A 13,491-nucleotide genomic window follows, 5' to 3' on the forward strand; every position below is an offset into this window, starting at 1 on the left:
AGCAAGAGGCCCAACTTGCCCCTAGGTCGGCTCTGCCCCTTCCCACACAGGCGGCCAGCCCAGCAGCTGCCTGACAGACTCTGGCTCCCCCAAGCTCTCTGCCGGTGCAGGGGACAGGAACAGACGTGGGCATGTGTTTCTGCCTTGGCCTGGGAGTGTGTTCCCCCTGCCTTGCCCCCAGGCTCAGGGGCAAGGGCCCGGAGAGAGCACCACTCCGAAGTGCTTTTCTCCCGGGCTTGGGAGCATTGTGCGAGCCTGACGTGAACAGCGGGCGGGAGTGTTTGCAAACAGGATTTTGGAGGCAGCCGGGGAGGTCTTCCAGTGGGAGTGGGCCGGTTGTGCTCAGAGGCCCCACAGGCCAGGGTTAGGACCCAGCAGGGCCCCTGCCCCTGGCCAGACTTGCCCAGACCTTCCTGGCCTCCGGGGGTACTGCCCCACCAAGGGGCAGGCTGCGGAGACTGGGTCCAGACATGTACGTGCGCCTCTCCAGGATCATCCCCGCTGGTGCCTTTCCCCTGGGTGTAGGACTTGGTTGAGGCCTCTTTGGAGAGGAGGTTGCTGGCAGGGGCTGTCTCCACACTGCAAGGTGCTGGAGCTCAGAGGGCCTCGTCAGAGGGAAGGGACCAGCAAAGGGCTGGATGCCCAAGACCTCTTTGACCCAGCAGACTCAGGGCAGCAGGGAGAGCAAGAGGCCCAACTTGCCCCTATGTCGGCTCTGCCCCGTCGCACACAGGCAGCCAGTCCAGCAGCAGTCTGGCAGTCTCTGGCTCCCCCGAGCTCTCTGCCGGTGTATGGGGCAGGAACAGACGTGTGCATGTCTTTCTGCCTTGGCCTGGGAGTGTGTTCCCCCTGCCTGGCCCCCAGGCTCAGGAGCAAGGGCCCGGAGAGAGCACCACCCCGAAGCGCTTTTCTCCCAGGCTTGGGAGCATTGTGCGTGCCTGGCGGGAACAGCGGGCGGGAGTGCTTGCAAACCGGCCTTTGGAGGCAGACGGGGAGGTCTTCCAGCGGGAGAGTGCCGGTTGTGCTCAGACGCCCCACAGGCCAGGGGCAGGACCCAGCAGTGTCCCTGCCCCTGGCAGCCTTGCCCAGACCTTCCTGGCCTCCGGGGGTACTACCCCAGCAAGGGGCAGGCTGCGGGGACTGGGTCCAGACATGCCCGGGCGCCTCCCCAGGCTCATCCCCGCTGGTGCCTTTCCCCTGGGCCTAGTCCTCGGTTGAGGCCTCCTTGGAGAGGAGGTTGCTGGCAGGGGCTGTCTCCACACTGCAAGGTGCTGGAGCTCAGAGGGCCTCGTCAGAGGGAAGGGACCAGCAAGGGGCTGGATGCCCAAGACCTCTTTGCCCCAGCAACCTCAGTGCAACAGGGAGGGCAAGAGGCCCAACTTGCCCCTAGGTCGGCTCTGCCACTTCCCACACAGGCGGCCAGCCCAGCAGCTGCCTGACAGACTCTGGCTCCCCCGAGCTCTCTGCCGGTGCAGGGGACAGGAACAGATGTGGGCATGTGTTTCTGCCTTGGCCTGGGAGTGTGTTTCCCCTGCCTAGCCCCCAGGATCAGGGGCAAGGGCCCGGTGAGAGCACCACTCCGAAGTGCTTTTCTCCCGGGCTTGGGAGCATTGTGCGAGCCTGACGTGAACAGCGGGCGGGAGTGTTTGCAAACCGGCCTTTGGAGGCAGCCGGGGAGGTCTTCCAGTGGGAGAGGGCCGGTTGTGCTCAGAGGCCCCACAGGCCAGGGTCAGGACCCAGCAGGGCCCCTGCCCCTGGCCAGACTTGCCCAGACCTTCCTGGCCTCCGGGGGTACTGCCCCACCAAGGGGCAGGCTGCGGGGCTGGGTCCAGACATGTCCGTGCGCCTCCCCAGGATCATCCCCGCTGGTGCCTTTCCCCTGGGTGTAGGCCTCGGTTGAGGCCTCTTTGGAGAGGAGGTTGCTGGCAGGGGCTGTCTCCACACTGCAAGGTGCTGGATCTCAGAGGGCCTCGTCAGAGGGAAGGGACCAGCCAAGGGCTGGATGCCCAAGACCTCTTTGACCCAGCAGACTCAGGGCAGCAGGGACAGCAAGAGGCCCAACTTGCCCCTAGGTCGGCTCTGCCCCGTCGCACACAGGCAGCCAGTCCAGCAGCAGTCTGGCAGTCTCTGGCTCCCCCGAGCTCTCTGCCGGTGTAGGGGGCAGGAACAGACGTGTGCATGTCGTTCTGCCTTGGCCTGGGAGTGTGTTCCCCCTGCCTGGCCCCCAGGCTCAGGAGCAAGGGCCCGGAGAGAGCACCACCCCGAAGCGCTTTTCTCCCGGGCTTGGGAGCATTGTGCGTGCTTGGCGGGAACAGCGGGCGGGAGTGCTTGCAAACCGGCCCCTGGAGGCAGACGGGGAGGTCTTCCAGCGGGAGAGTGCCGGTTGTGCTCAGACGCCCCACAGACCAGGGGCAGGACCCAGCAGTGTCCCTGCCCCTGGCAGCCTTGCCCAGACCTTCCTGGCCTCCGGTAGTACTACCCCAGCAAGGGGCATGCTGCGGGGACTGGGTCAAGACTTGCCCGGGCGCCTCCCCAGGCTCATCCCCGCTGGTGCCTTTCCCCTGGGCCTAGTCCTCGGTTGAGGCCTCCTTGGAGAGGAGGTTGCTGGCAGGGGCTGTCTCCACACTGCAAGGTGCTGGAGCTCAGAGGGCCTCGTCAGCGGGAAGGGACAAGCAAGGGGCTGGATGCCCAAGACCTCTTTGGCCCAGCAGCCTCAGGGCAGCAGGGAGAGCAAGAGGCCCAACTTGCCCCTAGGTCGGCTCTGCCCCTTCCCACACAGGCGGCCAGCCCAGCAGCTGCCTGACAGACTCTGGCTCCCCCAAGCTCTCTGCCGGTGCAGGGGACAGGAACAGACGTGGGCATGTGTTTCTGCCTTGGCCTGGGAGTGTGTTCCCCCTGCCTTGCCCCCAGGCTCAGGGGCAAGGGCCCGGAGAGAGCACCACTCCGAAGTGCTTTTCTCCCGGGCTTGGGAGCATTGTGCGAGCCTGACGTGAACAGCGGGCGGGAGTGTTTGCAAACAGGATTTTGGAGGCAGCCGGGGAGGTCTTCCAGTGGGAGTGGGCCGGTTGTGCTCAGAGGCCCCACAGGCCAGGGTTAGGACCCAGCAGGGCCCCTGCCCCTGGCCAGACTTGCCCAGACCTTCCTGGCCTCCGGGGGTACTGCCCCACCAAGGGGCAGGCTGCGGAGACTGGGTCCAGACATGTACGTGCGCCTCTCCAGGATCATCCCCGCTGGTGCCTTTCCCCTGGGTGTAGGACTTGGTTGAGGCCTCTTTGGAGAGGAGGTTGCTGGCAGGGGCTGTCTCCACACTGCAAGGTGCTGGAGCTCAGAGGGCCTCGTCAGAGGGAAGGGACCAGCAAAGGGCTGGATGCCCAAGACCTCTTTGACCCAGCAGACTCAGGGCAGCAGGGAGAGCAAGAGGCCCAACTTGCCCCTATGTCGGCTCTGCCCCGTCGCACACAGGCAGCCAGTCCAGCAGCAGTCTGGCAGTCTCTGGCTCCCCCGAGCTCTCTGCCGGTGTATGGGGCAGGAACAGACGTGTGCATGTCTTTCTGCCTTGGCCTGGGAGTGTGTTCCCCCTGCCTGGCCCCCAGGCTCAGGAGCAAGGGCCCGGAGAGAGCACCACCCCGAAGCGCTTTTCTCCCAGGCTTGGGAGCATTGTGCGTGCCTGGCGGGAACAGCGGGCGGGAGTGCTTGCAAACCGGCCTTTGGAGGCAGACGGGGAGGTCTTCCAGCGGGAGAGTGCCGGTTGTGCTCAGACGCCCCACAGGCCAGGGGCAGGACCCAGCAGTGTCCCTGCCCCTGGCAGCCTTGCCCAGACCTTCCTGGCCTCCGGGGGTACTACCCCAGCAAGGGGCAGGCTGCGGGGACTGGGTCCAGACATGCCCGGGCGCCTCCCCAGGCTCATCCCCGCTGGTGCCTTTCCCCTGGGCCTAGTCCTCGGTTGAGGCCTCCTTGGAGAGGAGGTTGCTGGCAGGGGCTGTCTCCACACTGCAAGGTGCTGGAGCTCAGAGGGCCTCGTCAGAGGGAAGGGACCAGCAAGGGGCTGGATGCCCAAGACCTCTTTGCCCCAGCAACCTCAGTGCAACAGGGAGGGCAAGAGGCCCAACTTGCCCCTAGGTCGGCTCTGCCACTTCCCACACAGGCGGCCAGCCCAGCAGCTGCCTGACAGACTCTGGCTCCCCCGAGCTCTCTGCCGGTGCAGGGGACAGGAACAGATGTGGGCATGTGTTTCTGCCTTGGCCTGGGAGTGTGTTTCCCCTGCCTAGCCCCCAGGATCAGGGGCAAGGGCCCGGTGAGAGCACCACTCCGAAGTGCTTTTCTCCCGGGCTTGGGAGCATTGTGCGAGCCTGACGTGAACAGCGGGCGGGAGTGTTTGCAAACCGGCCTTTGGAGGCAGCCGGGGAGGTCTTCCAGTGGGAGAGGGCCGGTTGTGCTCAGAGGCCCCACAGGCCAGGGTCAGGACCCAGCAGGGCCCCTGCCCCTGGCCAGACTTGCCCAGACCTTCCTGGCCTCCGGGGGTACTGCCCCACCAAGGGGCAGGCTGCGGGGCTGGGTCCAGACATGTCCGTGCGCCTCCCCAGGATCATCCCCGCTGGTGCCTTTCCCCTGGGTGTAGGCCTCGGTTGAGGCCTCTTTGGAGAGGAGGTTGCTGGCAGGGGCTGTCTCCACACTGCAAGGTGCTGGATCTCAGAGGGCCTCGTCAGAGGGAAGGGACCAGCGAAGGGCTGGATGCCCAAGACCTCTTTGACCCAGCAGACTCAGGGCAGCAGGGACAGCAAGAGGCCCAACTTGCCCCTAGGTCGGCTCTGCCCCGTCGCACACAGGCAGCCAGTCCAGCAGCAGTCTGGCAGTCTCTGGCTCCCCCGAGCTCTCTGCCGGTGTAGGGGGCAGGAACAGACGTGTGCATGTCGTTCTGCCTTGGCCTGGGAGTGTGTTCCCCCTGCCTGGCCCCCAGGCTCAGGAGCAAGGGCCCGGAGAGAGCACCACCCCGAAGCGCTTTTCTCCCGGGCTTGGGAGCATTGTGCGTGCTTGGCGGGAACAGCGGGCGGGAGTGCTTGCAAACCGGCCCCTGGAGGCAGACGGGGAGGTCTTCCAGCGGGAGAGTGCCGGTTGTGCTCAGACGCCCCACAGACCAGGGGCAGGACCCAGCAGTGTCCCTGCCCCTGGCAGCCTTGCCCAGACCTTCCTGGCCTCCGGTAGTACTACCCCAGCAAGGGGCATGCTGCGGGGACTGGGTCAAGACTTGCCCGGGCGCCTCCCCAGGCTCATCCCCGCTGGTGCCTTTCCCCTGGGCCTAGTCCTCGGTTGAGGCCTCCTTGGAGAGGAGGTTGCTGGCAGGGGCTGTCTCCACACTGCAAGGTGCTGGAGCTCAGAGGGCCTCGTCAGCGGGAAGGGACCACCAAGGGGCTGGATGCCCAAGACCTCTTTGGCCCAGCAGCCTCAGGGCAGCAGGGAGAGCAAGAGGCCCAACTTGCCCCTAGGTCGGCTCTGCCCCTTCCCACACAGGCAGCCAACCCAGCAGCTGCCGGACAGACTCTGGCTCCCCCGAGCTCTCTGCCGGTCCAGGGGTCAGGAACAGACGTGTGCATGTGGTTCTGCCTTGGTCTGGGAGTGTGGACCCACTGCCTGGACCCCAGGCTCAGGGGCAAGGGCCCGGAGAGAACACCACCCCAAGGCGCTTTTCTCCCGGGCTTGGGAGCATTGTGCGTGCCTGGCGGGAACAGCGGGCGGGAGTGTTGGCAAACCGGCCTTTGGAGGCAGCCGGGGAGGTTTCCAGTGGGAGAGGGCCGGTTGTGCTCAGAGGCCCCACAGGCCAGGGGCAGGACCCACCAGGGCCCCTGCCCCTGGCCAGCCTTGCCCAGACCTTCCCGGCCTATGCGGGTACTGCCCCACCAAGGGGCAGGCTGCGGGGACTGGATCCAGACATGTCCGTGCGCCTCCCCAGGATCATCCCCGCTGGTGCCTTTCCCCTGGGCCTAGGCGTCGGTTGAGGCCTCCTTGGAGAGGAGGTTGCTGGCAGGGGCTGTCTCCACACTGCAAGGTGCTGGAGCTCAGAGGGCCTCGTCAGAGGGAAGGGACCAGCAAAGGGCTAGATGCCCAACACCTCTTTGACCAAGCAGCCTCAGGGCAGCAGGGAGAGCAAGAGGCCCAACTTGCCCCTATGTCGGCTCTACCCCGTCCCACACAGGCAGCCAGCCCAGCAGCAGCCTGGCAGTGTCTGGCTCCCCCGAGCTCTCTGCCGGTGTAGGGGGCAGGAACAGACGTGTGCATGTCGTTCTGCCTTGGCCTGGGAGTGTGTTCCCCCTGCCTGGCCCCCGGGCTCAGGGGCAAGGGCCCGGAGAGAGCACCACCCCGAAGCGCTTTTCTCCCGGGCTTGGGAGCATTGTGCGTGCCTGGCGGGAACAGCGGGTGGTAGTGCTTGCAAACCGTCCTTTGGAGGCAGACGGGGAGGTCTTCCAGCGGGAGAGTGCCGCTTGTGCTCAGACGCCCCACAGGCCAGGGGCAGGACCCAGCAGTGTCCCTGCCCCTTGCAGCCTTGCCCAGACATTCCTGGCCTCCGGGGGTACTGCCCCACCAAGGGGCAGGCTGCGGGGACTGGGTCCAGACATGGCCGGGCGCCTCCCCAGGCTCATCCCCGCTGGTGCCTTTCCCCTCGGCCTAGGCCTCGGTTGAGGCCTCCTTGGAGAGGAGGTTGCTGGCAGGGGCTGTCTCCACACTGCAAGGTGCTGTAGCTCAGAGGGCCTCGTCAGAGGGAAGGGACCAGCAAGGGGCTGGATGCCCAAGACCTCTTTGGCCCAGCAGCCTCAGGGCAGCAGGGAGTGCAAGAGGCCCAACTTGCCCCTAGGTCGGTTCTGCCCTTTTCCACACAGGCCGCCAGCCCAGCAGCTGCCTGACATACTCTGGCTCCCCCGAGCTCTCTGCCGGTGCAGGCGTCAGGAACAGACGTGTGCATGTGGTTCTGCCTTGGTCTGGGAGTGTGGACCCACTGCCTGGACCCCAGGCTCAGGGGCAAGGGCCCGGAGAGAGCAACACCCCGAAGCGCTTTTCTCCTGGGCTTGGGAGCATTGTACGCGGCTGGCGGGAACAGCGGGCCTGAGTGCTTGCAAACCGGCCTTTTGAGGCAGCCGGGGTGGCCTTCCGAGGGCCCGGAGAGAGCACCACCCCAAAATGCTTTTCTCCCGGGCTTGGGAGCATTGTACGCGGCTGGCGGGAACAGCGGGCCTGAGTGCTTGCAAACCGGCCTTTTGAGGCAGCCGGGGTGGTCTTCCAAGGGCCCGGAGTGAGCACCACCCCAAAATGCTTTTCTCCCGGGCTTGGGAGCATTGTGCGCAGCTGGCGGGAACAGCGGGCCTGAGTCCTTGCAAACCGGCCTTTGGAGGCAGCCGAGGACGTCTTCCAAAGGCCGGGAGAGAGCACCACCCCGAAGCGCTTTTCTCCCGGGCTTGGGTGCATTGTGCGCGGCTGGTGGGAACAACGGGCATGAGTGCTTGCAAACCGGCCTTTGGAGGCAGCCCCGGGAGGTCTTCCAAGGGCCCGGAGAGAGCACCACCCCAAAATGCTTTTCTCCCGGGCTTGGGAGCATTGTGCGTGGCTGGCGGAAGCAGCGGGAATGAGTACTTACAAACCGGCCTTTGGAGGCAGCCGGTGAGGTCTTGAAAGTGCCCGGAGAGAGCACCACCCCGAAGCGCTTTTCTCCTGGGCTTGGGAGCATTGTGCGCGGCTGGCGGGAACAGCAGGAAGGAGTCCTTGCAAACCGGCCTTTGGAGGCAGCCGGGGAGGTCTTCCAAGGGCCTGTAGAGAGCACCACCCCGAAGCGCTTTTCCCCCGGGCTTGGGAGTATTGTGCGCGGGTGGCGGGAACAGCAGGCAGGAGTGCTTGAAAACCGGCCTTTGGAGGCAGCCGGGGAGGTCTTCCAGGGCCCGGTGTGAGCACCACCCCAAAAAGCTTTTCTCCCGGGCTTGGGAGCATTGTGCGCGGCTGGTGGGAACAGCGGGCATGAGTGCTTGCAAACTGGCCATTGGAGGCAGCCGGGGAGGTCTTCCAAGGGCCTGTAGAGAGCACCACCCCGAAGCGCTTTTCTCCCGGGCTTGGGAGCATTGTGCGTGGCTGGCGGGAACAGCAGGAAGGAGTCCTTGCAAACCGGCCTTTGGAGGCAGCCGGGCAGGTCTTCCAAGGGCCTGTAGAGAGCACCACCCCGAAGCGCTTTTCTCCCGGGCTTGGGAGCATTGTGCGCGGGTGGCGGGAACAGCAGGCAGGAGTGCTTGAAAACCGTCCTTTGGAGGCAGCCGGGGAGGTCTTCCAGGGCCCGGTGTGAGCACCACCCCAAAATGCTTTTCTCCGGGGTTTTGGAGCATTGTGGGTGGCTGGCGGGAACAGCAGGAAGGAGTCCTTGCAAACCGGCCTTTGGAGGCAGCCGGGGAGGTCTTCCAAGGGCCAGGAGAGAGCACCACCCAGAAGCGCTTTTCTCCCGGGCTTGGAACATTTGCGCGGATGGCGGGAACAGCGAGTGGGAGTGCTTCCAAACAGGCCTTTGGGGGCACCCCGGGAGGTCTTCCATGGGCACGGAGAGAACACCACCCCGAAGCGCTTTTCTCTGGGGTTTTGGAGGATTGTGCGTGGCTGGCGGGAACAGCGAGTGGGAGTGCTTGCAAACCGGCCTTTGGGGGCAGCCAGGGAGGTCCTCCATTGGCACGGAGAGAACACCACCCCGAAGCGCTTTTCTCCCCGTCTTGGGAGCATTGTGCGAGGCTGGCGGTAACAGCGGGCTGGAGTGCTTGCAAACCGGCCTTTGGAGGCAGCTTGGGAGGTCTTCCAAGGGCCCGGAGAGAGCACCATGCCGAAGCACTTTTCTCACGGAATTGGGAGCATTGTGCGCGGCTGTCGGGAACAGCGGACATGAGTGCTTGCAAACCGGCCTTTAGAGGCAGCCGGGGAGGTCTTCCAAGGGCCCGGAGAGAGCACCACCCCAAAATGCTTTTCTCCCGGGCTTGGGAGCATTGTGTGCGGCTGGCGGGTCAGCGGGAGGGAGTTCTTGAAAACCAGCCTTTGGAGGCAGCCGGGGAGGTCTTCCAGCGGGAGAGTGCCGGTTGTGCTCAGACGCCCCACAGGCCAGGGGCAGGACCCAGCAGTGTCCCTGCCCCTGGCAGCCTTGCCCAGACTTTCCTGGCCTCCGGGGGTACTACCCCACCAAGGGTCAGGCTGCGGGGACTGGGTCCAGACATGCCCGGGCGCCTCCCCAGGCTCATCCCCGCTGGTCCCTTTCCCCTGGGCCTAGGCCTCGGTTGAGGCCTCCTTGGAGAGGAGGTTGCCGGCAGGGGCTGTCTCCACACTGCAAGGTGCTGGAGCTCAGAGGGCCTCGTCAGCGGGAAGGGACCAGCAAGGGGCTGGATGCCCAAGACCTCTTTGGCCCAGCAGCCTCAGGGCAGCAGGGAGAGCAAGAGGCCCAACTTGCCCCTAGGTCGGCTCTGCCCCGTCCCACACAGGCAGCCAGCCCAGCAGCAGCCTGGCAGTCTCTGGCTTCCCCGAGCTCTCTGCCGGTGCAGGGCGAAGGAACAGACGTGTGCATGTCGTTCTGCCTTGGCCTGGGAGTGTGTTCCCCCTGCCTTGCCCCCAGGCTCAGGGGCAAGGGCCCGGAGAGAGCACCACCCCGAAGCGCTTTTCTCCCGGGCTTGGGAGCATTGTGCGCGCCTGGCGGGAACAGTGGGCGGGAGTGCTTGCAAACCGGCCTTTGGAGGCAGACGGGGAGGTCTTCCAGCGGGAGAGTGCGGTTGTGCTTAGACGCCCCACAGGCCAGGGGCAGGACCCAGCAGTGTCCCTGCCCCTGGCAGCCTTGCCCAGACCTTCCTGGCCTCCGGGGGTACTACCCCACCAAGGGGCAGGCTGCGGGGACTGGGTCCAGACATGCCAGGGCGCCTCCCCAGGCTCATCCCCGCTGGTGCCTTTCCCCTGGGCCTAGGCCTCGGTTGAGGCCTCCTTGGAGAGGAGGTTGCTGGCAGGGGCTGTCTCCACACTGCAAGGTGCTGGAGCTCAGAGGGCCTCGTCAGCGGGAAGGGACCAGCAAGGGGCTGGATGCCCAAGACCTCTTTGGCCCAGCAGCCTCAGGGCAGCAGGGAGAGCAAGAGGCCCAACTTGCCCCTAGGTCGGCTCTGCCCCTTCCCACACAGGCAGCCAACCCAGCAGCTGCCTGACAGACTCTGGCTCCCCCGAGCTCTCTGCCGGTGCAGGGGACAGGAATAGACGTGGGAATGTGTTTCTGCGTTGGCCTTGGAGTGTGTTCCCCCTGCTTTGCCCCCAGGCTCAGGGGCAAAGGCCCGGAGAGAGCACCACCCCAAAGCGCTTTTCTCCCGGGCTTGGGAGCATTGTGCGAGCCTGGCGTGAACAGCGGGCGGGAGTGTTTGCAAACAGGACTTTGGAGGCAGCCGGGGAGGTCTTCCAGTGGGAGAGGGCCGGTTGTGCTCAGAGGCCCCACAGGCCAGGGGCAGGACCCACCAGGGACCCTGCCCCTGGCCAGCCTTGCCCAGACCTTCCTGGCCTCTGGGGGTACTGCCCCACCAAGGGGCAGGCTGCGGGGACTGGGTCCAGACATGTCCGTGCGCCTCCCCTGGCTCATCCCCGCTGGTGCCTTTCCCCTGGGCCTAGGCCTCGGTTGAGGCCTCCTTGGAGAGGAGGTTGCTGGCAGGGGCTGTCTCCACACTGCAAGGTGCTGGAGCTCAGAGGGCCTCGTCAGATGGAAGGGACCAGCAAAGGGCTGGATGCCCAAGACCTCTTTGACCCAGCAGTCTCAGGGCAGCAGGGAGAGCAAGAGGCCCAACTTGCCCCTAGGTCGGCTCTGCCCCGTCCCACACAGGCAGCCAGCCCAGCAGCAGCCTGGCAGTCTCTGGCTACCCCGAGCTCTTTGCCGGTGTAGGGGGCAGGAACAGACGTGTGCATGTCGTTCTGCCTTGGCCTGGGAGTGTGGACCCCCTGCCTGGCCCCCAGGCTCAGGGGCAAGGGCCCGGAGAGAGCACCACCCCGAAGCGCTTTTCTCCCGGGCTTGGGAGCATTGTGCGTGCCTCGCGGGAACAGCGGGCGGGAGTGTTGGCAAACCGGCCTTTGGAGGCAGCCGGGGAGGTCTTCCAGCGGGAGAGGGCCGGATGTGCTCAGAGGCCCCACAGACCAGGGGCAGGACCCAGCAGGTCCCCTGCCCCTGGCCAGCCTTTCCCAGACCTTCCTGGCCTCAGGGGGTACTGCCCCACCAAGGGGCAGGCTGCGGGGACTGGGTCCAGACATGCCCGGGCGCCTCCCCAGGCTCATCCCCGCTGGTGCCATTCCTCTGGGCCTAGGCCTCGGTTTAGGCCTCCTTGGAGAGGAGGTTGCTGGCAGGGGCTGTCTCCACACTGCAAGGTGCTGGAGCTCAGAGGGCCTCGTCAGAGGGAAGGGACCAGCAAAGGGCTGGATGCCCAAGACCTCTTTGACCCAGCAGCCTCAGGGCAGCAGGGAGAGCAAGAGGCCCAACTTGCCCCTAGGTCGGCTCTGACCCGTCCCACACAGGCAGCCAGCCCAGCAGCAGCCTGGCAGTCTCTGGCTCCCCCGAGCTCTCTGCCGGTGCAGGGCGCAGGAACAGACGTGTGCATGTCGTTCTGCCTTGGCCTGGGAGTGTGTTCCCCCTGCCTGGACCCCAGGCTCAGGGGCAAGGACCCGGAGAGAGCACCACCCCGAAGCGCTTTTCTCCCGGGCTTGGGAGCATTGTGCGTGCCTGGCGGGAACAGCGGGCGGGAGTGCTTGCAAACCGGCCTTTGGAGGCAGACGGGGAGGTCTTCCAGCGGGAGAGTGCCGGTTGTGCTCAGACGCCCCACAGGCCAGGGGCAGGACCCAGCGCTGTCCCTGCCCCTGGCAGCCTTGCCCAGACCTTCCTGGCCTCCGGGGGTACTGCCCCACCAAGGGGCAGGCTGTGGGGACTGGGTCCAGAAATGCCCGTGCGCCTCCACTGGCTCATCCCCGCTGGTGCCTTTCCCCTGGGCGTAGGCCTCGGTTGAGGCCTCCTTGGAGAGGAGGTTGCTGGCAGGGGCTGTCTCCACACTGCAAGGTGCTGGAGCTCAGAGGGCCTCGTCAGAGGGAAGGGACCAGCAAGGGGCTGGATGCCCAAGACCTCTTTGGCCCAGCAGCCTCAGGGCAGCAGGGAGAGCAAGAGGCCCAACTTGCCCCTAGGGCGGCTCTGCCCCTTCCCACACAGGCGGCCAGCCCAGCAGCTGCCTGACAGACTCTGGCTCCCGCGAGCTCTCTGCCGGTGCAGGGGGCAGATCAGACGTGTGCATGTGGTTCTGCCTTGGCCTGGGAGTGTGGACACCCTGCCTTGCCCCCAGGCTCAGGGGCAAGGGCCCAGAGAGAGCACCACCCTGAAGCGCTTTTCTCCCGGGCTTAGGAGCATTGTGCACGTCTGCTGGGAACAGTGGGCGGGAGCGCTTGCAAACCGGCCTTTGGAGGCAGCCGGGGAGGTCTTCCAGTGGGAGAGGGGCGGTTGGGCTCAGAGGCCCCACAGGCCAGGGGCAGGACCCAGCAGGGCCCCTGCCCGTGGCCAGCCTTGCCCAGACCTTCCTGGCCTCCGGGGGTACTACCCCACCAAGGGGCAGGCTGCGGGGACTGGGTCCAGACATGCTCGGGCGCCTCCCCTGGCTCATCACCGCTGGTGCCTTTCCCCTGGGCCTAGGCCTCGGTTGAGGCCTCCTTGGAGAGGAGGTTGCTGGCAGGGGCTGTCTCCACACTGCAAGGTGCTGGAGCTCAGAGGGCCTCGTCAGAGGGAAGGGACCAGTTAGGGGCTGGATGCCCAAGACGTCTTTGGCCCAGCAGCCTCAGGGCAGAAGGGAGAGCAAGAGGCCCAACTTGCCCGTAGGGCGGCTCTGCACCTTCCCACACAGGCGGCCAACCCAGCAGCTGCCTGACAGACTCTGGCTCCCCCAAGCTCTCTGCCGGTGCAGGGGACAAGAACAGACGTGGGCATGTGGTTCTGCCTTGGCCAGGGAGTGTGTTCCCCCTGCCTTGCCCCCAGGCTCAGGGGCAAGGGCCGGGAGAGAGCACCACCCCGAAGCACTTTTCTCCCGGGCTTGGGAGCATTGTGCGAGCCTGGCGTGATCAGCGGGCGGGAGTGTTTGCAAACAGGACTTTGGAGGCAGCCGGGGAGGTCTTCCAGTGGGAGAGGGCCGGTTGTGCTCAGAGGCCTCACAGGCCAGGGGCAGGACCCAGCAGGGCCCCCGCCCCTGGCCAGCCTTGCCCAGACCTTCCTGGCCTCCGGGGGTACTGCCCCACCAAGAGGCACGCTGCGGGGACTGGGTCCAGACATGTCCGTGCTCCTCCCCAGGATCATCCCCGCTGGTGCCTTTCCCCTGGGCGTAGGCCTCGGTTGAGGCCTCTTTGGAGAGGAGGTTGCTGGCAGGGGCTGTCTCCACACTGCAAGGTGCTTGAGCTCAGAGGGCCTCGTCAGAGGGAAGGGACCAGCAAAGGGCTGGATGCCCA

Source organism: Dama dama, unplaced genomic scaffold, assembly GCF_033118175.1.
Source record: "Dama dama isolate Ldn47 unplaced genomic scaffold, ASM3311817v1 ptg000094l, whole genome shotgun sequence".
In the NCBI taxonomy this organism is placed as follows: domain Eukaryota; kingdom Metazoa; phylum Chordata; class Mammalia; order Artiodactyla; family Cervidae; genus Dama; species Dama dama.